At 41.1% G+C, this 26,035-nt stretch overlaps 1 protein-coding gene and 1 long non-coding RNA gene across 2 annotated transcripts in view; one reads left to right on the top strand and one right to left on the bottom strand.

Moving 5' to 3' along the window:
• The window catches only part of kbtbd13a (kelch repeat and BTB domain containing 13a), a 388,109-nt gene that overhangs the window by 97,700 nt on the left and 264,374 nt on the right, over positions 1-26,035 (top strand). The window lies entirely within an intron of this gene.
• Positions 1-26,035, bottom strand: part of LOC127352024 (uncharacterized) — a 41,586-nt gene that overhangs the window by 1,575 nt on the left and 13,976 nt on the right. The window contains exons 2-11 of the long non-coding RNA XR_007881016.1: positions 5,836-7,142; positions 3,990-5,672; positions 3,740-3,900; positions 3,402-3,602; positions 3,023-3,145; positions 2,108-2,182; positions 1,798-1,887; positions 1,036-1,141; positions 835-905; positions 1-747 (exon numbers count right to left, since the gene is read on the bottom strand). The exon at positions 1-747 is cut by the window's left edge and continues 1,575 nt beyond it. This is a non-coding gene — a long non-coding RNA (uncharacterized LOC127352024). The remainder of the gene's footprint in view (positions 748-834; positions 906-1,035; positions 1,142-1,797; positions 1,888-2,107; positions 2,183-3,022; positions 3,146-3,401; positions 3,603-3,739; positions 3,901-3,989; positions 5,673-5,835; positions 7,143-26,035) is intronic.

Raw genomic sequence — 26,035 nt, forward strand, 5'->3', positions numbered from 1 at the left:
AAATCTTCGTTGCGGACATGTGTCCAAAGCTCCTTACGTATGTACATCCCTTGACAATGCATACAGTGAATAAACTTTCCTGCCAGTGTTTTAGCCTTTGGCTTTCTCTTCACTTTCAGTGATCCTGTTCCATCTTGCAAAACTGCAGTGTTATGTTTAAAGTTTCCCTTATTCCTAATTTTTTCTAATAATATTAATAATATCTTGCGCTCTTTTGAGTCCTCAGGAAGGGAAAATGCATGGACAATTTCAGCATGTGTCTTGGGTGTTTTCAAGTGGCGGGAAATTTTGCTTTGTGGCTTACCACAAACATAACAGTAATTTTTTAACTCATAATCAGATGTGGTAATTCTTGTTCATGAGTCACAGCTTCATCCTCTAGCTTTTCCTTTGATGAGTCTTTGACAGAATTCGCTGAATTAGATGCGTCAGCAGCATTGGGAATCATCTCATTTTTAAGGGGTGGCCAACATTTTGATCTATGGGCACAACTGGGGTGCCTGTGTCTGACCCATAAGATGTTCCAACATCAGGTATTACTGGTTTTACTTGAATATGTGCAGCTCTTGCCTGACTTGACATTAGGTGGCATCTGAATCATCATCATATTCTGACTCCGAGTCAGGTATGTATTCCTTGTCAGACATGTACTCAGCATCATCAGATGATATTTGGTCCAATTCTGAATGGAATTTTGTCCTGATCTGACAGCAGTTCATCCCCAGAAGCCTTAGAAGTCTGCTGCGCCTGAATTGGTGAGAAAGCAAATTATTTTACATGGTGATTGAATCTTATAGACAGTTCGAGTTCAACACTCACTCAGTAGGTACTCACCTGTGCTGTGCTGTGAAAGTCATCTCTTGTAATTTGCTTGAGGCAGGATTTATGCCAGACCCCTGAACAAACTAACACATTTTGAGTAAAATAATGTTAACACTGCAGGTCTATTTAAATGGTTTAAGTGGTTAGAGCACAACACATGTATCCACCTACTGCCCTTTGACACACTCTATAGTAATTCACTAAATATCTCACCTGTGCATCGATAGCCAAGCCACTTGAAGGAGGATACGGGTCCCACACAATGAACACACTTGTCCAAGGAGGATATTGTTGCGCACACCAGGCGGTGTTTTTGACACTGTTGGCGAAAAATTTAATTGTAGTATTTATTTATGCCACATAGTTTGGACAGAAAGATATTTCATATTTACATGTCGATATCTGAATCACTTTAAATCCAATACCAATGTGACATTTAATTTACCTCGTACATATTATTCCCTTTCTATCGCATTGTATTTTATTATTATTTATAGCGTATCTTATTTATACGCAGCTTATTTATAGCATATCCTATATGAAGATATACCTTCTTCATATTTTTAAATTGTAGATGGGGAATTTGTGGTTAGCCTCAGTGCCAGGAGCTGACTTGTTGTAGCCCAGTATAACTAATAGGGTGCCTATCCACCACATGTAGCCAAACAACTTACCATTCACATTAAACTAACATACAGATCAAATGCAGGCAACCCAAGTGTTCTTAAAAACCAAAGTGATGCCTCTGGTGACAGGACCCTCTAAACTGTATGGACCTCCCAAGTCATATTTGGGTGGGATTCACTGTTTGATACACATACACTCAGATAGTATACTGACTGAAGCTTGGAAAAGCATGTTTAGAGAATGTCCTTCCATTTCATTGTCCACATAAAGCATGTTCTACTCAGGCGACTACACACACACACACACACACACGTAACTTCACTAAGTTGTACATCAGATTTAATTTACCTCTCCAACCTTGGTGAGTGGGCTGAGCACTGGACTAGTCTGATTCAGGTGGCTGACGGCTGTATGGATGCACTTGCTCTCAGTGGTCAGCTGTAGAAGATAATAAACAGAGGCAAAGGACAATAAAGAGAAAGTCCTGGGAACGTACTACTAGAGAGGATATTTGACATCTGAATAAAAAAAAGAAACCATTCTACTGTTGACAGAAAGACAGAGGAAAACCTTGCTTTAAAACTCACTGGATACTTTTCTAAGATATGGACAATCAGAGCAAGATATTTATAAAAATCAATCTTGTGTGAAGATATACCTCTTCAGTATCATCAATTGTGGATGGAGGATTTGTGGACCCACAAATCTTTGGAGCCATTTCCTCATCAAGGCCCTGTAAAAAGGAAAAAAATTATTCTATTATAATATTGTAGACTATGAAAACTATACTCTGATGAACACAGCATTTGATGACTTCATTGCATTTGTTCTACCAGTCTGTAATGATCAGTATCATCTTTGCTGTGTCGGGCTGGGTAGGTGGCATTGGGACTGGTGGTGCTAACAAACTGGGCAAGCTGGTGAGAAGGCCAGCTCTGTGGTAAGGATGGATTTGGACAGTGTGGAGGCAGTGACAGACAGCAGATGAGAGGGATGCTGAAAACTATAAAAGGACAACCCTCTCTTCCTGTGTGTGGAGCTGATGCAGTTCAGGAGCATGTGTAGCCACAGGCTCATTGAGCTACATGCCTCAAAGCACTTTGGGGCTCATTCGTACCATCAGACTCGTACATATTATTACTATTTTATCTCATATTTTAGCACTGTTTAACCAATAGGGTCCCTATCCACTAGATGTAAATACAACCCATCATATGCACTGTATCTATATGTAAGCAGCAGTATAGTTATTTTCCTTAATCAAAATCAACACACTGTATTTGGATTTTTTTCACCTTAAATATTTAACCCTTACATGGTTATTACAATGTGGAAAAATATTAACAGTGGAAAATAAGGAAAAGAGAGAAACGATTACATATTTCACTAAAATTAAATCATTTCTTATTTAATGAATAATTTCTTGACCCCCTTGATAAAATTGTAACTATGGACTGAAGCCCTATGTAACAAAATCAGATGCATTAAAGGATTAATGTACAAGATTTAATTTAAGAAGGATAGGTTGCGTCAAACCTTTTATACAAATCATGAAACAACACATTGAACTTACCTTTTCAAAATATTTGGGAAAACCACTTGATGCACCTGCAGACACCTTTTGAGCACTTGTAGGTGGTTCTGATATGGGTGGTCCCTGACCATGCTGCCCCTCTGAAGATGTTCCTCTAGGTTTCTGAAGATTTTAACAACAAACATCAGACCAATGAGATCAAGTAAAAATACTAATGTTCTAATACAGTCAGTTTACATATGGTAGTGTGGATGTTTTGTTACATCAACTATGTGAACACAGTTTAATGCTATAAAAATCATGTTCCACCTGAAGCTAGATGGGAAAATGTACAGTATTTTGGTATGTGAAATGTTCTATGGTTAAAAGCATTTCTTATATGAGAACTATCAATTTCACAAAGTCAAATTTTGACCACCTTGCATCTTCACGGCCAGTCTGAGTCACCATAATTATAGGTGATCTCCTCTCCTGGACTTATGTCTCGAACTGCAAACAAACAGAGATGGGGCTTCCCTTGCACAGTGAGGTACTTCATCTTGGCATTAGGGTTTATATGGCCCATTGAATATCATTTACAAGTCTGCCAAGTGACCCATCCTCTTTTGTTGCATCAACACTACAAAAACACAAGTAACATTTTCAAAACAATCAGTTTCTATACTAATACAGTGTAAATTAACCTGACGTGAGAAAAGAGGGAAAAAAAAAAAAGTCATATAATTCTGATTAGATTAACCACTGACATATACGTACCACCACAGTTTTCCATTAAAATGGAACTTGAACATAAACACTTTGAGGAGGTCATGGTAAATTCTGTCTCCTCTCACATTCTTGACTGCTTATTAGATCACCTCTGTATTCCAACAGAAAGTCTCCTTTTTCAAATGGAACAGAGGTGAAGATGCCGCGACCTAATTCAAAGACAAACAACAAATAAGTAGCAAAAAGTGATATGTATTAAAGTTGAATCATGATTAAACAGTCAGAAGATTCAACTTACCTTTTACAGCACTGATGTACTTAATGTCAAGTCCCACTTTGTCACTTTCAGCATTAATATAAAATCTTGCATCATCCTTTGGATTAATGCGTCTATGCCGCTGCATGTTTACAGGTGTCACAGCCTGAATTACCAAAAGTGATTGTCAGGATTACAATGTTCACTGGGACAAGCATGAAGTAATGTACAAGCCACATCTGGACAGAAGCCAAATGCTGTGCTCATAACTGCACCATGCATATTTTATTGATTATTTTAAGAATACATTAAAAAGTGTAACAACACCTTTCTCACAAAGTAACAGGCTGGTGGGAGTCTGTACTACATAACAGAAGGAGGATGACAGTTGCTTTAATCTGCAGCTGTGCTGGACCAGTCAAGTCTGTTTGCCCTCATGTTTTGTATATTGATCATTGATCATCAGAACGCTGCAGCACGAGTACTGACAGGAACTAGAAAAAAAGATCACATCTCTCCTGTACTAGCTTAATACAGTCTTAATACTGTGTCCGTGTCATCTGGTGTTGTCCTGGGATTTTGCAGGAAGGGTCATGGTTTAATTAAAATTGGTAAATTAACTAAATAAGTAATAACCACAATGATGGGAATAATAAGTATGTAGTAATAAGTAATGGTATCAATAACACTGATAACAATAGTTATATTAATGAGTAAAATATAATTAAGAAAGAAAACTATTCTTAATGTGCAGTCATAGGCAGTGTAGATTGTTGAAACGTTTAGAAAAGTATCCAGACCCTCTACCTGTTAACATACATTGAACGTTGTGACGTTGTAGACTTATTTTGAAACACCACCCTCAGCCTGAAAGCAATAGTGCAGTTACTACAGTCTGCGTGTCTTCTTCCTCACAAAATAAATCTAACTTGATGTTTTATTACATTACTAAATATGTATTATTTTTGCCATGTGTAACAATGGCTAATTAAGAATTTCGGTGTCTTATGTGAGGTTTAATTAGCACAGTAGTCCTTTGTCCTCTCTAGCTAGCGAGTGCTAGCACATTCATAACTTGTTCTGTCTAGCTAGGTTGTGCTAGCACATTAGTAGCTTGTCATCTCTTGCAAGCACAAGCATAGTAACACCTTGTCATCCTGCGCTAGCATAATAATACCTTGTCATTATTTTTAGCTAGCTAGCTAGCGCTAGCATAATAATTCCTTGTCACTCGCTTTAGCTAGCTGTTATCCCGCGGTGAGCGCTGAGACAGAACCGCCCCAACGCCCACATCAAAGGCATCCACCTCCACCACAAACTGCAGGGACTGATCTGGCTGGATCAGGATGGGAGCGGTGGTAAAATGGTTCTTCAGCTCCTGGAAAGCCACCTCAGCCTCAGGAGACCAGAGGAACTGCCTGGAAGTGGAGGTGAGAGCGATGAGGGGAAAAGCAACACGACTATAGTTACGAATGAACCGTCTGTAGAAATTGGCAAAGCCAAGAAGCCTCTGGAGTTGCTTCCGGTTCTCTGGCCTGGGCCACTGCAGCACAGCTCTCACCTTTTCCGGGTCCATCTTGACCTGACCCTCTGCTATGATGTATCGGAGAAAAGACACAGTAGAGGCGTGAAACTCACATTTCCTCAGCTTTAGCGAACAGTCTGTTCTCCACAAGCTGCTTGTCGGACGTGCTGGATGTGTTCGGCAGGGTCTTTAGAAAAAATCTGAATGTCATCCAGGTAGACAAACACAAAACGCCCCAACATGTCTCTTAACACGTCATTTATCAAACATTGGAATACCGCTGGGGCTGTTTAACTAAGCTAGCATCTAGCAAACTCTCGTCGGCCCCAGAATCTATTAGCGCTTATACCTCAAGGGACTCACCTTGCCAGCTGATGGTTGCGTGGAGTTTGGCCCGGGGTTGGCAGAGGGACAGATGTTTGGCTCGCCAAGATCCTTCCCGGCACTAGCGAGCCTTCCTGTTTAACGTCCGGGTAGGACAGGTGGCGACGACATGGCCCGGCTGCCCGCGGTAAAGGCAACAGTTCTCAGCAAACCTCCACACTCTCTCCTGCGGGGAGAGACGGTTACGGCCCAACTGCATGGGTTCCTCTCTGGACACCACCTCCCTGTGTTCACGCTGCTCAGCTCCCTGAATGAAAGCTGGGCGACTTCCAACGGAGTGGGGCAGCGGCCACTCCGCCGGGAGGTGACGTCACTTTCAGTGGTCCATCTCCTCTCTCTCCTGTTGTCAATGCGAATGGATAAAGCAATCAATTCATCCACAACTTTAGACTCGGGATAAGACATCAACTCATCCTTTAGGATCTCACTCAAACCGTTACAAAACACTGCCTGTTGCGCCTCCATATTCCACCCACTCTCCGCAGCCAGAGTCCGGAACTCTATGGCGTATTCAGCCACACTCCGTGACCCTTGACGCAGGGAGAGCAACCTCATAGAAGCGTCTTTACTTTGCACAGGACGATCAAAAACTTTACTCATCTCAGCGACGAAAGTGGTGAAGGGGGTGGTTACCCGATACTGTTTTCTCTAGTGCACAGATGCCCACTCCAGTGCCTCACCGCACAGCAGGCTGATGACATAGGCGACCTTGGCCTTATTGGAGGAGTATGACAGGGGCTGGAGATCAAAAACGAGTCCACATTGCATTAAGAAGGTCTTACACTGACCCAAATTGCCCTCATACCTTTTGGGGGTGAGACCCAGGGCTCATGGCCAGACGAGGCCACTGGGGGAAGATTGGAGACGGTAGGAGGGGAAGGCTGAGTGTGAAGCTGCAGGTCTGCCACCCTTGCGGTCAACTCCTGTACTCCACTCATCTCCCTCTCCTTGAGGGCGCCGCTGTGCAGGTCCAATATGGCGCCCTGGGAAGACACCACGTGGCGCACCGGCTCCAGATCTGCTGGGTCCATCCTGGCCGGATTGTACTGTCAGGCTTCGAAACAGTACCCAAAAGCAGACAGGAGCCGATGGCAAAAGTTTAGAGGTTTATTAGGACAACTAACTGACAGGGATGAATGAGCAGAGGGGGGTCGGGGCTGGGTCCAGGTGCCGTTGGGGAGGGAGAAGTTTGGGAAGCTGGCAGGAGAGGCGAGGTGGAGGAAAATCCATATGGCCTTGCAGACTGGCAGGGAAGACAGGTAATCCAGGGGGACAGGGCAAATTTCCTGCGGGCAAAAGACAAAGTCGTGAGTTGAAGGCAAACAGGAACACTGAACTAAACTGAACTAAACTGGACTAGACTAGACTAGACTGAGATCAGAGGCTGGTGTGAAGTGTACTCAGGTAATACAACAATCCGGTGAGGACTGGAGAGCTGACCAGGTCTAAATAGCATGCGGTGATGAGGGAATGCAGAGCAGGTGGTTGATGGTGACAGAGTACAGGTGTGCCATATTGAGCTGGAGACCACACCCACCAACTCCAGGAGACATGAAAGAGAAAACAGACAGACAAAAAGCAAAACCCACCAAGCACACAGCAAACACCCAAAAGCCCAAAAAATAAACAAAAGCCACTCATACACACACATAGCCACAAGCCAGGGTCACAGTCAGGAGAGCGTGACAGTTTGAGCGCTGCTCGAGATGGAGGTTACAGGTTTATCTGTTACAGGACCCATCCTTCGTTAAATTTGTGGAAAGTTGCATTGATAAATATTTTGAAAAAAATACAAATGAAACTACGGCCAGCATTAGATGGGAAGCATTTAAAGCTTATATTAGGGGAGAAATTATCAGCTACAAGAGATCTAAGACAAAGCGGCACAACCAAGAATTACGTACACTAGAAAACCAAATCAAAAAAGCTGAAACTGAATTTTATAATGATAATGACCCTGTAAAATTACATAACATATCGGTTATGAGAGCTAATTATGATAAATTAACAACTAATAAAGTTGCTGAAAGTCCGATGTGGATTAAACAAACATATTATGACCAAGGGGAAAAAGCAGGTAAATTATTGGCCTGGAGGATAAAGAAAATGCAAGCTGAAAGAACCATAAATAGTATAAAATAAACTCTGGCAACTTAACTATGGACCCCGTAGAGATAAATAACAATTTTAGAGATTTTTATAAATTGTTGTACAAATCTGAATGTACAGAAAATCGAGAAGCTCAGAACACATTTCCTGAGCAGTTGCAATTTCCGACTATTTCAGATGATGAGAAAATAACACTAGATGGTCCATTAACAACAAAAGAACTTGATGAAGCTATAGGAGGTATCAATAGCGGTAAGGCACCCGGACCAGATTGGTTACCAATAGAGTTTTACAAAACATTTAAAAGACAACTATTAAGGCCGCTTCTTGACATGTATGAAGAGTCGTTTATTAAAGGAACGCTCCCAGATTCTTTAAGGTTAGCTATAATAACCCTAACATTAAAATCAAATAAGCCCCCAACCGAATGATCGTCTTACAGGCCAGTTAGTTTAATGGGATGCGACATAAAAATTCTTTGCAAAACGCTCTCTAGAAGATTAGATAAATATCTCCCTCAGCAGATTATTGATGATCAACAAGGTTTTGTACAAAAAAGACAAGGATATCACAATATAAGAAGAGTTCATTTATGACAACTACTGAAGGTTTCAGGTACTTGGGTGTTAAATAATCCCAACAAATTATGATCCTCTGGTGGATAGTATAACTAAAGTACTGAATCGATGGTCTAATTTGCCTATCTCCATGATAGGTTGAATAAATCTTTTAAAAATGACTATTTTACCAACATTTTTATATTATTTTCAAACAGTTCCATTGCCATTGTCAAACAGGTTTTATGGTAAATTTTAACAAACTATTTGGTCAATTTATCTGGAATGACAGAAAAGCTAGACTCCGCCTTAAGCTATTATATTTGCCTTATGAAAGAAGGGGGCTTCAACTTCCCAATCTTAGATGGTATTATATGGCTTTCCTTTGATCATACTGTAAAAAAGCCAACTTTTATTTTTTGGCCTAAATAAGTATTTAAAGTAGTTACGACTTTAAAATATAAGTTATTAACATTTAACGCAAAAACTTAAGTCAGTCTAGCAAACCAAGTGATTTGTTGGCGTCAGTACAGTTAAGTGAGTTAGTACCACTTATATCTTTGAGTTGTGATTCAGAACAAGGGGTGAAAGATCAGATAACTTTTGTTTCTTTGTTGGAAAATGTGGGAAAACCAATGCTGCTCTCCTGTCTGGCTGTCTCCCATCAGAGCTGGAGTTGAATCCACTCAGGTAAGTTTTAACTTAATTTTCATGTAAGTTAAAATAATATCTGACTTTTTAATCATGGTTATATTGTGTTAGAAATCAATAAATAAGATAAGAAGCATTGTCATTTACAACAGTAAACGTTAAACATGAATAACTTAAATAGTGAACTTTGGCAGCTAGCTGATGCTAGCGATTAACTTGTGTTAGTAACGCTAAAATAGTGTCAGAATTCATATTCAGGATTATAATGTGTGACAAATCAATGAATAAGATTAGCATTATCATTGACAACAGTAAACATTAAATAGACATAGTTTAATTAGCGAACACTAGCAGCTAGCTGATGCTAGTGCCTAGCTTGTGCTAGTGATGCTTGTCTGGGCAAGTACCCTTCAAGCAAGCATGTTATTTTTTGACTGCTTAGTCTGAATGATGAAGTCAGCAGGTTGATGTTGACAGTGCAGACAGAGAGCAGGGCGGTGGCCTGCTTTATTTTGTGAGGATGAGGTAAGAAGCTGAGCAAAGAATATATCATAAATGTGTTTCTTTTCAAAATAAGAGTCTCGAGTTGCTTCTGTATATAAAATGCATTTTATATTAAGATGGTGTTGGAATTGTATGACTTTGTATTGAAGATTTATATTTTTCAACAGATCAGTGAAGAGTTCCATCGGATCACCAACAAGAACCTAATAGACAACTTCAGAGCAGCCATTAATCAGCACACTCCAAGGCTCCTTAGACTCTATCGGGCTAGGAGAACAGCTTTTCCACCTCAGATGGATCAACTCCTTAACCGACTGGATGAGGAGGTGAATTTTTGACGTAATGATCTCATTATATTCTGGAAATTTTGAACGTAAATGCATAACAAGGAATTCTTGGATTTAAGGATTTAACAGGTGTTTGTTGGATGTGGAAGAATAAAGTTGTTTGCATGTTTGCTCTGAGCTTTCTACATGATAGTTACATAATGTTTCTTCCAACTTTTTGTGTTTTAGACATCTAACATCACAGCACATCGACAGACTGTAGCCTTGAAGGGCCTTCCCTTATATTTCTGTGACAGTCATGAGAAGCTGTTCAGGAACTGTCTTGTGAGTGACTTGTTTGTAGAAACTGAAAATATATACAGTGTGAGAAATAGACTCCTAAGATGTTATTAATGCTGTACTTGACTCTGACTTCAACCATTCTTTGTCTGCCCCAGTGCCCAAAGTTGTATTTTGCTGACAATGGCATGATATATCTGATGTCATATGAGGATTACATTTTTTGGGGTATGAGATGGAAATGTTTAATATGTCAAACAAAAAATGTATACAATATTTGGGATCATTTTAGATGAAAGCCTATTCTGAGCCACAGTATTTAATGATAAATGTCTTTCAGTTTGATTTACTATTGTGTTGGTTATTTGCTTTCTGTCATCACAAGGCAACTGATCCAGAAGCAGACGAAGGGCCTCACTGCGGGCATCCTGACTGTGTTGGAGGATGATGATAGTTCAGGTCCTGCAAGTGTCATAAACCTCGCTGTGATTGTAGAAGGATCTCCCTGACCAACTGACAGCTTTTGCATACGTTTTTGGGATGAACTACGCTTTGAATTCTACGCTCCAATTAATTCAAAATGCTGCAGCACGAGTACTGACAGGAACTAGAAGAAGAGATCACATCTGTCCTGTACTAGCTTCTCTGCACTGGCTCCCTGTAAAATTTAGAATAGAATTTAAAATCCTCCCCCTCACCTATAAAGCTCTTCATGGTCAGGCCCCTTCATATCTTAAAGAGCACCCTATTACCCCATTAGAACACTACGTTCTCTGAATGCTGGGCTACTTGTGGTTCCTATAGTCTCTAAAAGTAGAGCTCCTCTCCTGTGGAACCAGCTTCCAGTTGTGGTTTGGGAGGCAGAAACCCTCACCACATTCAAGACTAGGCTTAAGACATTCCTCTTTGATAAAGCTTATAGTTAGGGTTGGCTCAGGTGAGTCCTGAACCATCCCTTAGTTATGCTGCTATAGGCCTACACTACCAGGGGATTTCCCATGGTGCACTGAGCTCCTCTCATCCTCTCTCTTTCTGCACTCATTCATGTCCCACTAATGTTACTAACTTCATTTCTTCCCTGGAGTTCTTGTGCTTTTTCGTCTCGCAGGTTCCCATGGATCCTGGTGGAGCCTCCTGCCATGGTCCTGCTTGACTGCCATTGCCAATATCACTGATATTAGTGTTATTATTATTATAAGTATTATTATAGCTACGTTTACTGTTGTTGCTGTTGTCACTGCTCATTGTCCCCAATCGTTGCTGTTGTCATGTTCATCATCATCAGTCACTACTATTAGTGTAGTTGTTGCTACTGTTGTTGCTGTGCACCTGTCTGTCTGTCTGTCTGTCTGTTTCTCTGTCTCTCTCTCTCTCTTTCTCTCTCTCTCTCTCTCTCTCTCTCTCTCACCCCAACTGGTCGAGACACCTAGAGCCGAAGGATCTGTCCTAGGTTTCTGCTTTTTAACAGGCAGTTTTTCCTTGCCCTTGTCGCCAAGTGCTTGCTCATGGTGGTACTTTTGGGTCTCTGTAAATAATGTTATAAGGAGTTCGGTCTAGACCTGCTCTATTTGAAAAGTGTCCTGAGATAACTTCTGTTATGAATTGGCGCTATACAAATAAAATTGAATTGAATTGAATTGAACCTCCAGGACCCAAAAGAACTGAGGTATACTTTTGAAACCATTCAGAAGGTTTTCATGGAAGTGTTTTTACACTACGTGCCACATTCGCCCTTTCACACAGCAATGGCAAAGCCCATAGAATAGAAACTACCTCATTCATATACATTCACACACCGATGCACAGCATCAGGAGCAATTTGGGGTTCATTATCTTGGTCAAGGATACTTTGACATGGTATCGAACTAACAACCTTCCGATTAGGGGATGACTTGCTCTGCCTCTGCACCACAGCCGCCCGTGGCTGGCTGGCTGGCTTTCACTGAGAAGTCAAAGACTTTTCCACTAGTCACAGTTGAAAAAGCTATTTTTTTTTTTTACATTAGAAAAAAATTTAGTCAGTCAGATTTTTTAGTTGGGGCGAAAACCATCAACTGCAATGAAAGAAAAACATATAAACACTCCCTCACATCCCCTGACCTCACCTCAGAACTGTTTACATTCCCTTACATTCCCTGCAAAATCCAAAGACCTTCAAGACATTCCTTGACCAGTGAGAAGCCTGTTTAACGGGGGCTGAGAGGAAAGAAGAAAGGGAGAGAGAAAAAAGTCAGGGACCTCTTTTGACAGTGAAGGAGGGAGAGAAATTAAAAAGATGAGGAGAAGGAGGAGGAGGATTAAGGCTGTGGTCCAGACCAGCCCCACAGAGGTCATTCTGCCGTGCTATGGCCACATTAAAGACCACAAGACCCCCTAACCCGAATGAATGAACACCGATTCAAGTGTAGGCACCCTTCCCCAATGGGGCATACACACATATGCACACACACATTCACACAGACACACACACATTTTGCCCCCAGTGTCCAGTCATCACTTTCATGTGCTGACATGGGTTGTTGGGCGGCCTTTCAGAGACCTTTCAGTGTCTATGGAGTAAAAGGCTCCATAGCTGAATAAACTTGTTCCATTGACAACGCAGTGGCTCCAGAGGATGCTGAGAGGGCAGAAGAGGGGGAGGTGAAGAGGCCACCATAAGAGCCTGGTCACTCCATGCACACTCAAAATTTGGTACTACGCTGTTAACTAGTTGAAGTGAAATTCAGATATTTTCAGATATCTCAAAATCTAGACAAATAAAACTGAAGTGACCCTTTAAATCAGGAGGACAAAAGCTGCAATGTATTTTAGTAACAAAAAAGTACCATGAAATCCCAAAACACAATAATACAAAGCACAAAATGCAGGACTGTCACACAGTCCAGGGTTCACGTCTCCTCCTGCAACAAAAACACTTTGGTTAAGGTTAGGGAAATATCGTAATTTTGGTTTAATGTTAATAAAAAAGTTACTTTTTGAATAATGCTGTAGTCACTACGAGTGACTTGTCTTTAATTTTGTATGTATTTCTGGCATTGTGTATATTTTGGATCCTCACAAAATTGATTATTGTGTCCTTTTTTCTCAAAAATTCAGACTTACGCTGATTAAAATAATTTTTTTTTTGTTAAAATCAAAGTAATGGAATATTTCCAACTGCTGAGTGTAAAGCTAGTTTCCTCCAGGATTACAAAAATGAATCCAAGGATGTGATTGGATTGTTGGATTTCAAATCAGTAGGTTGCCAACAACAGTAATGTTTTAACTAATTCAATCATTTACTTTAATTTAAGAGACCTTTAATATTCTTATTTATTTGTAATTAGTTACACTACTAGTTACTGGGGGATGTAATATTATTACAAGTAATGAGTTACTGCCCAACACTGATAATGAATAACACTAAGCTTTCTCAACGACTTCTGAGAATGGAGTTATGCATTTTTCACTGACGACTTTTATTTTTTGTATTTTTATTTGCATTTTTTTAAATTAATTTTTCATAATAATAAAACTATTCACAACAAACTCTTCAACATTAACTTTCTCCACCTTTTTCGTGTAGTCTGCATCACAGAACTGATGTTGGCTGACTTTTGTTTTCAACAGTGCTTTGTTAACAACAGAAACAGGGCTCCCGTCCCTGGAACCACTCACTTCCTGGTGGTTTTCACTGCTAAGGGTTCCTGCGGGTACATTTTTGAAAAAGGACTATTTGGGACACGCGTACATACAGTTAGAGTCGCAGGGCAACTAGACGTCGACGTCTTCAGGAAGTAAGATCAGAGTGTCGTCTGTTATAATAAATAAAGGGAGGCCTGTATTCCTCAACGTCCCCTGCTATTCTTCTTTAGAGGCAGAAAACAGTAGGGAGGGAAGTAAGAAACAATGCTTTTCCTGTGTCACCAACGCCCCTGAGCATTGTGATCATCTAGTAAGATACTAAGGATGCATTCATGTTTGTCTCTCCTCTACTTCCTCACTAGCACTTGGAGCAAGGAAAGTGAAAGAGACCAAAGTGAGACAGTTGTTTGTTTATATCCTCTGATGCAGTGGCAGTGACTAAATTAATAGAGAGGCTTGGAATGTTTCAATCCTAATGTATAATGGTTTATTACACATTATGTAAAAGTTGTGCGCTATTTATTCTTTTCATACTATGACAATCCCAAAACAAACCCTTCCTTATGCCTTGTTCACACTACTTGACTTTAGTTATCAGATTGCTAAACTGTTCACACCTTTCTATCCTGTAATCGGGAGTCGTAAACTCGTACGTTTAGAGAAGTTAAAGGCTTGTATACCTTAAAGGTAACTTGTTTCTGTCTCCAGATATTTGCTTTGATTTTAACAATAAGCTGCTTGTCTTTATTTCCTGTTAATACACACACACTTTGTATTTACTCTATTTTTATGGAACTGCATTGTAACTATTTTAGCACTCTATCGACTGACTGTACACATTTAGGTACATAAGTTAGCAGTACACTTTGACTCACCTAAGCTTGCCTGGCTGGTGCTGTTTTAATTCAGTGTAGTGGTGATGAGCTTACATAAACTGAGGCAGGAATCATCAAATTGTCTTTATATATGGTGGTATTTTGCTATCTTGAATCTTTTTGTTCAATGACATTATAGTTTATAAAAATTGCATTGCAGTGAAGATACAGACGTTTCATAGCGGAACAAGTAAAGTTGTGCTCATAAATTTACATACCCCTGGCAGAATTTGTAAAATGTGTACCATTCTATAAAGAAAACATGAGTGACTAAGCCAAAAATATATATATATTTTTTTAGTGGACTTCAAATGAAACTATAAGGCATCGCAGAATAGCACAATCATTAAACAAAACATAGCAATAAAGAAAATACTGAGATGCTCCCGGTTCAAAAGTTTGCATACCCTGACATCTTAATAATGTGCGTTGCCCCCTTTAGCATCAATGACAGCTTGCAGTCTTTTATGATAGTTGTGGCCCTTTATTTTCCCATTCTTCCATTCAATTCAAGTGTAATTTTTAATTCAGTAATATTAGGAATGGCAGTCAAGCAGGACCATGGCAGGAGGCTCCACCAGGATCCATGAGAACCTGCGAAACGAGAAAGTACAAGAACTCCGGGGAAGAAGTGAAGTTAGTAACATGCATTAATGGGACATGAATGAGTGAAGAAAGAGAGGGAGAGGAAGAGAGGAGCTCAGTGCATCATGGGAAATCCCCCGGTAGTCTAGGCCTATAGCAGCATAACTAAGGGATAGTTCAGGACTCACCTTAGCCAGCCCTAACTATAAGCTTTATCAAAGAGAAACGTCTTAAGCCTACTCTTAAATGTGGAGAGGGTGTCTGCCTCCTGAACCAAAACTGGAAGATGGTTCCACAGGAGAGGAGCTTGGTAGCTGAAGACTCTGGCTCCTGTTCTACTTTTAGAGACTATAGGAACCACAAGTAGCCTTGCATTCAGAGAACGCAGTGTTCTAGGGGGGTAATATGGTGCTATGAGTTCTTTAAGATATGAAGGGGTCTGACCATGAAGAGCTTTATAGGTGAGGAGGAGGGTTATAAATTCTGTTCTAAATTTAACAGGGAGCCAGTGCAGAGACGCTGGTGCAGGAGAGACATGATCTATTTTCCTAGTTCCTGTCAGAACTCATGCTGCAGCGTTCTGGATTAATTGCAGCATCTTAATGGATTTATTGGGGCAACTTGATAATAAGGAATTACGTCTCCATGGCAACCTGCTGTGTTATCGCGATGACACCATGTGAACTGAGGCACTGATTGAGAGGCTAGATGAAGAGACTCTCCAGGCTTATGTGCACACACGCACTCATGGACACTTACACATGCGCATATGCAACACATATTGCATAATTGTCCCTTTATTCCAAAAGTTGTATAAAAAGCAAGAGAAGTACATATAATAAAGCCATGGAGGGGGGATTGGATGAGCTTAGTCAAAGAGTAACCCCCCATACAAGACGCTCTAAGAAGTAAAGCGAACGCGCCCACAACAAAGATTGCTTATTATTAGTTGGGGGATTCTGACAGGGTCATTATTATTAGTTGGGGGATTCTGACAGGGTCATTGCATAAAAAATAGCAGAGAGCAGAAGTTTTGCGAGCATACAGAGCCAGTATGACCAGCTTGAGTGCAGAAAATCAGTGCAAGCATCAATATACTGTATCTGAGTGCAAGCACAGTTTGAACACAAGCACAGCAATCTTAGCAAAACCAGGGGCTTTTTGAGTGTGAGGGCAGAGTTTTGAGAGAAGGCATTACAAATCTGCATGTGAAATCAATAAGTAATTTTCTCAAACTAAAAGACCACGCTTTAGTTCTCAAACTCAAAGACCAACAGCCAAAATCTGTATTGGTGTTAAAATTACAAAAAAAACTTCAAGGATGCATCGGTTTTTGCAAGTCTTAAATCATATTGAATATTCTTTCATTATTCTCACTGAAACAAGTTGCCTTCGTTTTTTTAATGAATTATACAAAAACAAGCAACTATTTTAGCAATTTTCATTTTCTCCCACAATTTCATTGCAAATAATAACAACATAGCAATGTGCATTGCAATGTTTTAGAAAACCTACTGTGAAATCAAGCAGTTTAGGCCACAGCAATCCCAACAAAAGCCTGCTAATTCCTGGAGGGACTGGTTGGAGGGTTAGGGTTCGTAATGCCTAGTCTATGTGAATGTTCTGCCTCGCTTTTTAAATGTTATTAAAACTGTGCAGTTAGCTTGTCCTTACGGAACCCCAGAATACAGGGGCATCCAGTTTGGGAACCACTGATTTATTCTGACAGAGAAAGGTCTCTTCCATCAAAGTAAATGGTAAATGGACTGTATTTGTATAGCAACTTTCTAGTCTTCCCGACCACTCAAAGCACTTTTACACTTCATGCCACATTCATCCATTCATACAGTGATGGTAAATGCACATTACAAACAGAAACTATCCATCCATTCACACTCATGCAGCAGGAGGAGACAAAGTCAATACAAACCAAAATTAAAGATAGTGCAGGACTGCATCCTTGCTCCCTGCTCAGCAGCTCAGTATTACCACAGGTGGCAACACTTGTCAATGCAAGACTTCCTTCCTCTGCAGCTCATCCAACACCAGCACACACACACACAAAAAGGAGGAGGTGTGGCTGCGTATTGTAGAGGTGCCAATAACTGACACCTGGCTCAGTAAGCGTTACATTGACAGTCTCCCTGCAGTTTCTAAATGAGGTTGGCAGGCATCTGTCAAACACCACTGTTACTATAAGTCTGACCTTAACGTGTTGGAGTTAGTCCTGAGGTATCGAGTTCAACATCGGCTCCTTAGCTGCTCCATGCTAATTCCATATGGCAGCCATCTGGCTGCGTCGCCTGAACTGACTGATGCAACAATCTGATGAGTTTCATCTACATTATGCAAATTTTAAAACTCTTCTTTTCAGTTGGTAAACAGCAAAACTGCCAACATCGGGTGATTTTTTGCACTGTATGTTGTCTTAACCGTAGTGTCAATGTTATTCACCTTGGGTTGAGTCTTTCATTCATGGGGTTCCACCATAGGACTTTTTTTAGGATGAGATTAAGGTAATCTTATCTCAGTCTCTGTGTCTCTGTAGACCTAAACTAGAATTTTGATCGGGCCCCAAAAAGGCCAGACCTGACCCAACCTCAGAAAAATTCTGTGAGAACCAATTTAAAAAAACAATATTACAAGCTAAAATAAACTACACTGTGCAAACAATATAGTGCAGATTATTATCAAAACTAATTGACTCATTAATTACAGTTGCATGCATTATTAATAAAATATCAAATGTATATTAGAAAATATCGAATTCAGTCTGAGCCTGACCAGAGCCCAACCTACGGCAGCAGTCTTGGGCCCAAACCCGGGCAGAGTATCAGAGCTGTGTCTACATCTGTAGTATCAGCAACAGATCTGGACCAATACTCAGTATTTCTGTCTTGTGTGAAACATGCATTTATTTGCTTGTATTTATTTAATAAAAACAAAAAACAAATGAAAAGTAATTGCCAGGATTCAGGACGGTTGTGTTACTTTAGTGAATTAACAGCAGCAGCTACCAAAACTTCTCAATTCATTCCTTTTAACTATCTGAGGAACTATGAATTACATACTGTAAGAACTGAGGAATACACACATTTTACTGTATGAACCCACTGCATGTTTGTAATTCCTTGAGAGGTTTTGGCATCAGACCAAAGTTTAACAATGGCAGTGGGGATTGCCTTGTGTCAGTCACATAGCTCTCTGTCCCTGTCCCTGACAAGCTGTGTGAATGGGTATGCCCTAAACATTTAAGAGGAACTGGGAACAGTATCTGTACACTGTATCAGTAACGTATGGTTTGTTTTAACTTTATAAATCATTCTAGAGATCTTTGGCAGGCTGCTTCAAACAAGTACAACCTGATCGTCAAACTTATTAAAGACTTATTGTTTGGCTGTTGGATCATATTTGCTCCCACCTGTAAATATGACTGGGCATGTTCACTGGAAAGAAAACTGGAGGAACCAATGCCACAAATCCCAACCCATGTCTGCACTAATGGTGGAGAATTCTTTGCCCAACTCCGTCTGTGCTTTCAGCACCACTGAGGTAATAGACATGCAACTGTGGAGAGATGGTTGAGTGAGGGGCTGCCACATAGCGGCGCTCTGGGAGCAGTTAGGGTTAGATGCCTTGCTCAAGGGCAATGCACGGGGGGCACAAGCTCCAGACTGTGTTGCATGCTGGTCTTGAATTAGCAACCCTCCGGTTCCCAAGCCAAGTCCCATACAGACTGAACTACTGCCGCCCCGAGGGGGGAAAAGGGAAAGCAATTGGATCTTGTACACACCTGAACTTAAAGCTTCCGCTTGTGATGGGGTCAGCCAATACCATGTGTAAACAGGGCCGGTCTACTTGTGGTGGTGGAGGAAGAGACGGAAGACGGCAAGTTCGGGTCCAAAGCTCTCACTCACTGCTGCTGTGCACAGCAGCTAAACCAAGTGGAATTAAACTTGGGGCCAGAGGCTACAGAGGCCCTTGTACAATGAAATCACAACAGAATACGTTGGAATCACTTTTTCGGATGAATGGTCAAGAGGATATGAGTACATTAAATATAATGTCTGTAGAACATATAAGAAATTCATATCTCAGAAATATCCACTTATTCGTGTTTAAAAGTATGAACATGCAGCTGGGGAAAGTGCTGATGTGTAAGCATGAGTGGATTTTAATTTTATGGAAGCAAACATTTGTTGTCATATTTATAGAGTTTCTGTAAGGCCTCTTCTTAAAGTGACACACCTGTTTGTTGTGCAGTGCAAGTACACATAATGGATTGTGGGACTTGCGGGGGAGTAGTGTGGAATGAATGGTAACACATACCAAAACGGTGAGAAAGATCAGGTAGCTGCACTGAGTGCATTTCTTTGTGTGTGTGTGTGTGTGTGTGTCTGCCATCTCATCACCAAACAACACATCAAGGATTTTACAAAGTAAGCCTTGCATGCCACTCACACATATAGTGACTGACCTATTTCTGTAGGGTTAAACATCAACAGTCACTTTAAAGCCAGTGATTGATTTAGACCTGTTGCACTGCACAGGAAGTGTAGTCCTAACCTACCTGTCTATCTAGCAGTCGGCGCATCACTGGCAGCAAAGACACTGTTGTAACATATCTAAAAAGCTGTTTGGGTGGCATTTTGAGTTCAATAAAATATAATTACTGTAATTCTCAAGAAGCCTGACAGTGACACATTATGACTCCAGACTTCATGCCTGCACTGGGTTGCACCAGTGTATGCATGTATGTATTATGGTAAAGAGTTGACACTAGAGGCTTATTAAATAGTTTGTAACTAAATCAGCTACTAAAATCAGTTGCACCACAACTACTTCGGGCATAACTTAACTAGTTCGGATGTTATGTTATTACTAAGGCAAGCTGCCAATCAATGATCAAAGATATTGTTCCATATCAGTAGTAAAATTCTGTGATATTTTATGACTTAATTCAATTAAATTTTATTTGTATAGTGCCAATTTATAACAGAAGTTATCTAAGGACACCTTTAAAAAAAGAGCAGGTCCAGACCGTACTCCTTATGAAAGTATTTACAGAGACCCAACAGTTCCCACCATGAGCAAGCAGTTGGCGACGGTGGCAAGGAAAAACTTCCTTTTAAGAGGCAGAAACATCGGATAGACCCCGGCTCTAGGTGGGTGGCCATCTGCCTCGACCAGTTGGGGTGCACAGCAACAACAGTAGCAACAACTTCACTAATAGAAGTGACTGATGTTGATGATAATGATGAACATGAAAAAGATGATGACGACGGCAACAACAACAACAACAACAACGATGGGGGACAATGAGCAGTGATTATAGTAATAATACCAACTGTAGTAATAATAATAGTAAATAATAATAATAATGATAATATCAGTGATATTAGCAATGGGAGTCAAGCAGGACCATGGCAGGAGGCACCACCAGGATCCATGAGAACCTGCGAGACGAGAAAGCACAAGAACTGAAGTGAAGTTAGTAACATGCATTAATGGGGCATGAATGTGTGCAGAAAGAGAGGGAGAGGATGAGAGGAGCTCAGTGCATCATGAGAAATCCCCCGATAGTCTAGGCTTATAGCATCATAACTAAGGGATGGTTCAGGACTCACCTGATCCAGCCCTAACTATAAGCTTTATCAAAGAGAAACGTCTTAAGCCTACTCTTAAATGTGGTGAGGGTGTCTGCCTCCCAAACCAAAACTGGAAGCTGGTTCCACAAGAGAGGAGCTTGGTAGCTCAAGGCTCTGGCTCCTGTTCTACTTTTAGAGACTATAGGAATCACCATTAGCCCAGCATTCAGAGAGCACAGTGTTCTAGTGGGGTAATAGGGTACTATGAGCTCTTTAAGATATGAAGGGGCCTGACCATGAAGAGCTTTGTAGGTGAGAGGAGGATTTTAAATTCCATTCTGAATTTTACAGGGAGCCAGTGCAGAGAAGCTAATACAGGAGAGATATGATCTCTTTTCCTAGTTCCTGTCAGTACTCGTGCTGCAGCGTTCTGAATTAATTGGAGCATCTTAATGGACTTATTGGGGCAACCTGATAATAAGGAATTGCAGTAATCCAGCCTTGAAGTAACAAATGCATGGATTAGTTTTTCTGCATCTGTCTGTGACAGGATGTGTCTATTTTTTGTAATATTGGGTAAATGAAAAAAGGCAGTCCTGAAGGTCTGCTTTATGTGGGAATTAAATGACACGTCCTGATAAAAGATAACTCCAAGATTCCTGACAGCAGTGCTAGAAACCAAGGTAATACCATCTAGAGTAACTATATATATATATGTCTTTTTCTGAGTTTAGCACCAGAAAATTGCAGCTCATCGAGGTTTTTATGTCCTTAAGACATGCTTGTAACTTAAAATAACTGATTAATTGATCGACAGGTATAACTGGGTATCATCTGCATAACAGTGAAAGTTAATAATATCCTTATAATATTGCCTAAGAAGCACATATAAAGTGAATAGAATTGGTCCAAGTACAGAACATTGTGGAACTCCATGACTTACTTTAGTATTTATGGAGGATTTAACATGTACAAACTGAGAACGATCTGATAAAAATGACTTAAACCAGCTTAGTGTGGTTCCTTAAATGCCAATTTGATGCTCAGGTCTCTGTGAAAGAATATTATGTTCAATGGTGTCAAATAAGATCTAATAATACAAGTACAGAGACAAGTCCATTGTCGGAAGCAATTAAATGGTTTGTTATTAACTTTAATCAGTGCTGTCTCTGTGCTGTGATGTGCTCTAAATCCTGACTGGAAATCCTCAAATAAGCTATTGTTATGTAGAAAGTCAAACAACTGCTTGGCGACTACTACTACGAAAGCCAGCAGCTGCGATACCGTGAGTTGAGTATTCTCATTGCCTGCGCTAAGTTCGGACTTCAGACAATGGCAGCTTGCCTGGTTACACACGTTCTTGTATTACAGATAGCCTGAAAAAGCTATTGCGTTGGTGACGTTGGCTCACTGAACATCCTATATGGTGTGTGGTGTGGTTTAAACACGGGATCCAGAAATCCATGTCAAATTTCAGTTGGTGGGTAGGTAATGGTTTTCACAGGTGTTTGGTGGATGTGGATGATTTTTTCTATACAAAAAGAATATTAAACAATTTTTACAAATCTAAAATACAGCATAAACACAAACTTCAAAACAGTATGTAACACATTAAGTCATATTTTAAAGGTGAACAAGTCCATGTTAAACTTACAGCAGGTTTTCTTTGTTCTTCTGTGTGTGGTTTGCAGGGAAAAGAGGGAAATCAGATCTGAAGGGTGGAGCTTTATAATCTTGGGGGAGTGGTTTAGAGAGAAGTGGCAGTGATGCAGGTGGGGAAGAGACATGCGATTTAGCATAGTCAGTACATTTAAATATAAAAATAGGCAATGTAGTAAGAGTCTTGATTCGTATTTGATTAACACTGCCTTGTTTGACAGTTTGATCTGAGTTTTGTGCATTGCACTGGACACACAGACTGAGAATGACTTCATAGCCACTGCTTTATCATCTATTTTACTCTAAATGGGACCATCATTTACTAAATGAACATCATGCTGTATGGAATAAGACTGAAACAAGAGATTGAGACCATAAAATTATTAGGAACCCGTTTACTGAGATAATAAATCAAGTGAGAAGTTGGCATCCCCTCGGTTTCTGGCTCCGACTCTTCCAGCCTCCGCTCCCGTCCCGCCAGGGTCGTCACAAAAGCCCGGAGCACTATGCTGGAGACCCGGAGGGCTGCAACCCTTTTTTTCACAAACTGTTCCATTCTCTTCGCCAGCCCTACACGAAGGTTTCGATGAGTTGGTATCTCACGACTGGACAGACGCATCCAGGCGAGACATCGGGAGAGACTACAGCAGCAGCCTGATCTACATTCACCTTCCGGGATTTCCCTCAACTAGTCCACAGTTGGGACAAGCGGAACCCGTGCAGGTGGGCTGCACCAGCCTCACACCATAAGGAACGGGAACGTCGCCGTCAGGGGAACCCAAGCCTCTGCTGTGGCCAGGCCAGCCATTTTGTCTCCCGGTGCCCGGCAAAAGGTCAGGCTCACAAGTAGAAAGGGGGATTACTGGTCATCACCCCAATCTACATCCCTTGTGCCACGCCCGGTTCAGATGTCAGCCTGATTGATGCCAACTTGGCTCGACAACTCTGTATCGAGCGGGTTTCTCTACCGAGCCCTTGATGGACACCTTCTCTGGATGGTCACTCACCAGAGAGCACCTGTAGGCATGCTCCTGTTTGGAAGCCACCGCGAGACCATTCAGCTAGGATACCTCAAAATACCATTTTGAGGTATCCTCGGCTCAACTCCTCCCAGGGGCCACCTGTACTCCCTGTCCGCCCCCAAGAGATTTGTTGTTTGGTGCTGTCAGTTGGCATCTCCTCACCATCTCCAACATGCTGCTGGTGCTGAATGACCACCTCAAAGACAGCAGTAACATGTTTGATTCATCAGGCCAGACCATGCAGACAGAGCTGAATGTGATACGTCTTTGAGGTAAAAAAAAACTGAATACTACAAAAATACTTTTTTTAATTTACTAACTAATATTGGCATGAATTCCGTGTAATTAGTAGAATAGTAGCAGCAGCTCCGGAGCTGTGGGAGGTCACCCACTGATCAGGAGGAAGACTGTTTAGTCCCCAGCTCTTCCCACTGCATGTTGAAGTGTCCTGAGCAAGAAACGATTTGAGCAGCGGAAAAACTAGAACAGTGTAGTGCAGTTTATTTACCATATTATAATTTATTATCAAAAATATTATATATATTATCAAAACACAAAACTGGTCATATGGATCAGTGATAAAATTATAATTTTACAATCAGCAGCAGCTAATTAATGAACTATATCTGGTTACAGTGTCAAACTGTGTGATCAGAAACCAAATGAGCTGGTCCTCTCCACTTATTAAAAATATGAGAGGTTAAAAACTAGACATCTTCTAATATGTGGAGTGGAAAGTGTGTGTGTGTGTGTGTGTGTGTGTGGTTAGTACAAACAAAAGTTCTGAATAGCCTGGCTTTCTCCCTCCAAATAAAGGACAGCGAGAGAGCGAAGGAGGGATGAATAGGAGAAAGCAAAGTAAGAGAGGAGGCTGTGTGCTGCTCCGGCATGCAGCCTGTGAATTACCACAGCAGATGGTGTGTGTGTGTGTGTGTGTGTGTGTGTGTGTGTGTGTGTGTGTGTGAGTGAGTGAGAGAGAGTGAAACACAAAGGGCCCAGGAAGTGGCGGATGAGTGGCGTGCAGAGGCGCGAGCCACAAGACCTCTTGTCAGTCACGGCCCTTTACTGCCTGTCTGTCTGACTAGCCGGACAGACTGTCTGCTGCCGTCACTCACAGGCTTCTATTGCTCCTTTCACTGCCATCAGTCACTAAATAGTGGTTTAACAATTTATTTAACATACAGAAATGGCTGTGCATTCAGATGCTGCAGCTGGTAGGCTAGCTCTTCAAACTTCTTATGTCCTGTGTGTATACATGCATACACACGTGTGTCACACATGTGTCACATGTGTATATAAATAACTTTATACATTGGTTTATTTTATATTATTCTAATATAAATGTATACCGATCAGCCATAACATTATGACTGCAGACAGGTGAAGTGAATAACATTGATTATCTCATTATCATGGCACCTGTCAGTGGGTGGGATATATTATTGGTCGAGGCAGACGACCACCCACCTAGAGCCGAAGGGTCTGTCCTAGGTTTCTGCGTCTTAACAGGCAGTTTTCCCTTGCCCCCGTCGCCAAGTGCTTGCTGTTGGGTCTATGTAAATGTTATAAGGAGTTCGGTCTAGACCTGCTCCATTTGAAAAGTGTCCTGAGATAACTTCTGTTATGAATTGGCGCTATACAAATAAAATTGAATTGAAGTGAATTGAATTGAAATATATTAGGCAGCAAGTGAACATTTTGTCCTCTAGTTGATGTGTTGAAGCAAGAAAAACAGGCAGCGTAAGGATTTGAGCGACTTTGACAAGGGCCAAATTGGGATGCTAGATGACTGCTTTAGGGCATCTCCAAACCTGCAGCTCTTGTAGGGTTTTCCTGGTCTGCAGTGGTCAGTACCTATCAAAAGCGGTCCAAGGAAGGAAAAGCGGTGAATCAGAGAAAGGGTCACGGGTGGCCAAGGCTCATTGATGCACGTGAGGAGAATTAATTCAGAACGCTGCAGCACGAGTACTGACAGGAACTAGAAAAAGAGATCACATCTCTCCTGTACTAGCTACTCTGCATTGGCTCCCTATAAAATGTAGAATTGAATTTAAAATCCTCCTCCTCACCTATAAAGCTCTTCATGGTCAGGCCCCTTCATATCTTAAAGAGCTCATAGTACCCTATTACCCCTCTAGAACACTACGTTCTCTGAATGCTGGGCTACTTGTGGTTCCTATAGTCTCTAAAAGTAGAACAGGAGCCAGAGCCTTCAGTTACCAAGCTCCTCTCCTGTGGAACCAGCTTCCAGTTGTGGTTCGGGAGGCAAACACCCTCACCACATTCAAGAGTAGGCTTAAGACATTCCTCTTTGATAAAGCTTATAGTTAGGGCTGGATCAGGTGAGTCCTGAACCATCCCTTAGTTATGCTGCTATAGACCTAGACTATCGGGGGATTTCCCATGGTGCACTGAGCTACTCTCTTCCTCTCTCTTTCT

This window comes from Dicentrarchus labrax, unplaced genomic scaffold (assembly GCF_905237075.1).
Source record: "Dicentrarchus labrax unplaced genomic scaffold, dlabrax2021, whole genome shotgun sequence".
NCBI classification, from domain to species: Eukaryota; Metazoa; Chordata; class Actinopteri; family Moronidae; genus Dicentrarchus; species Dicentrarchus labrax.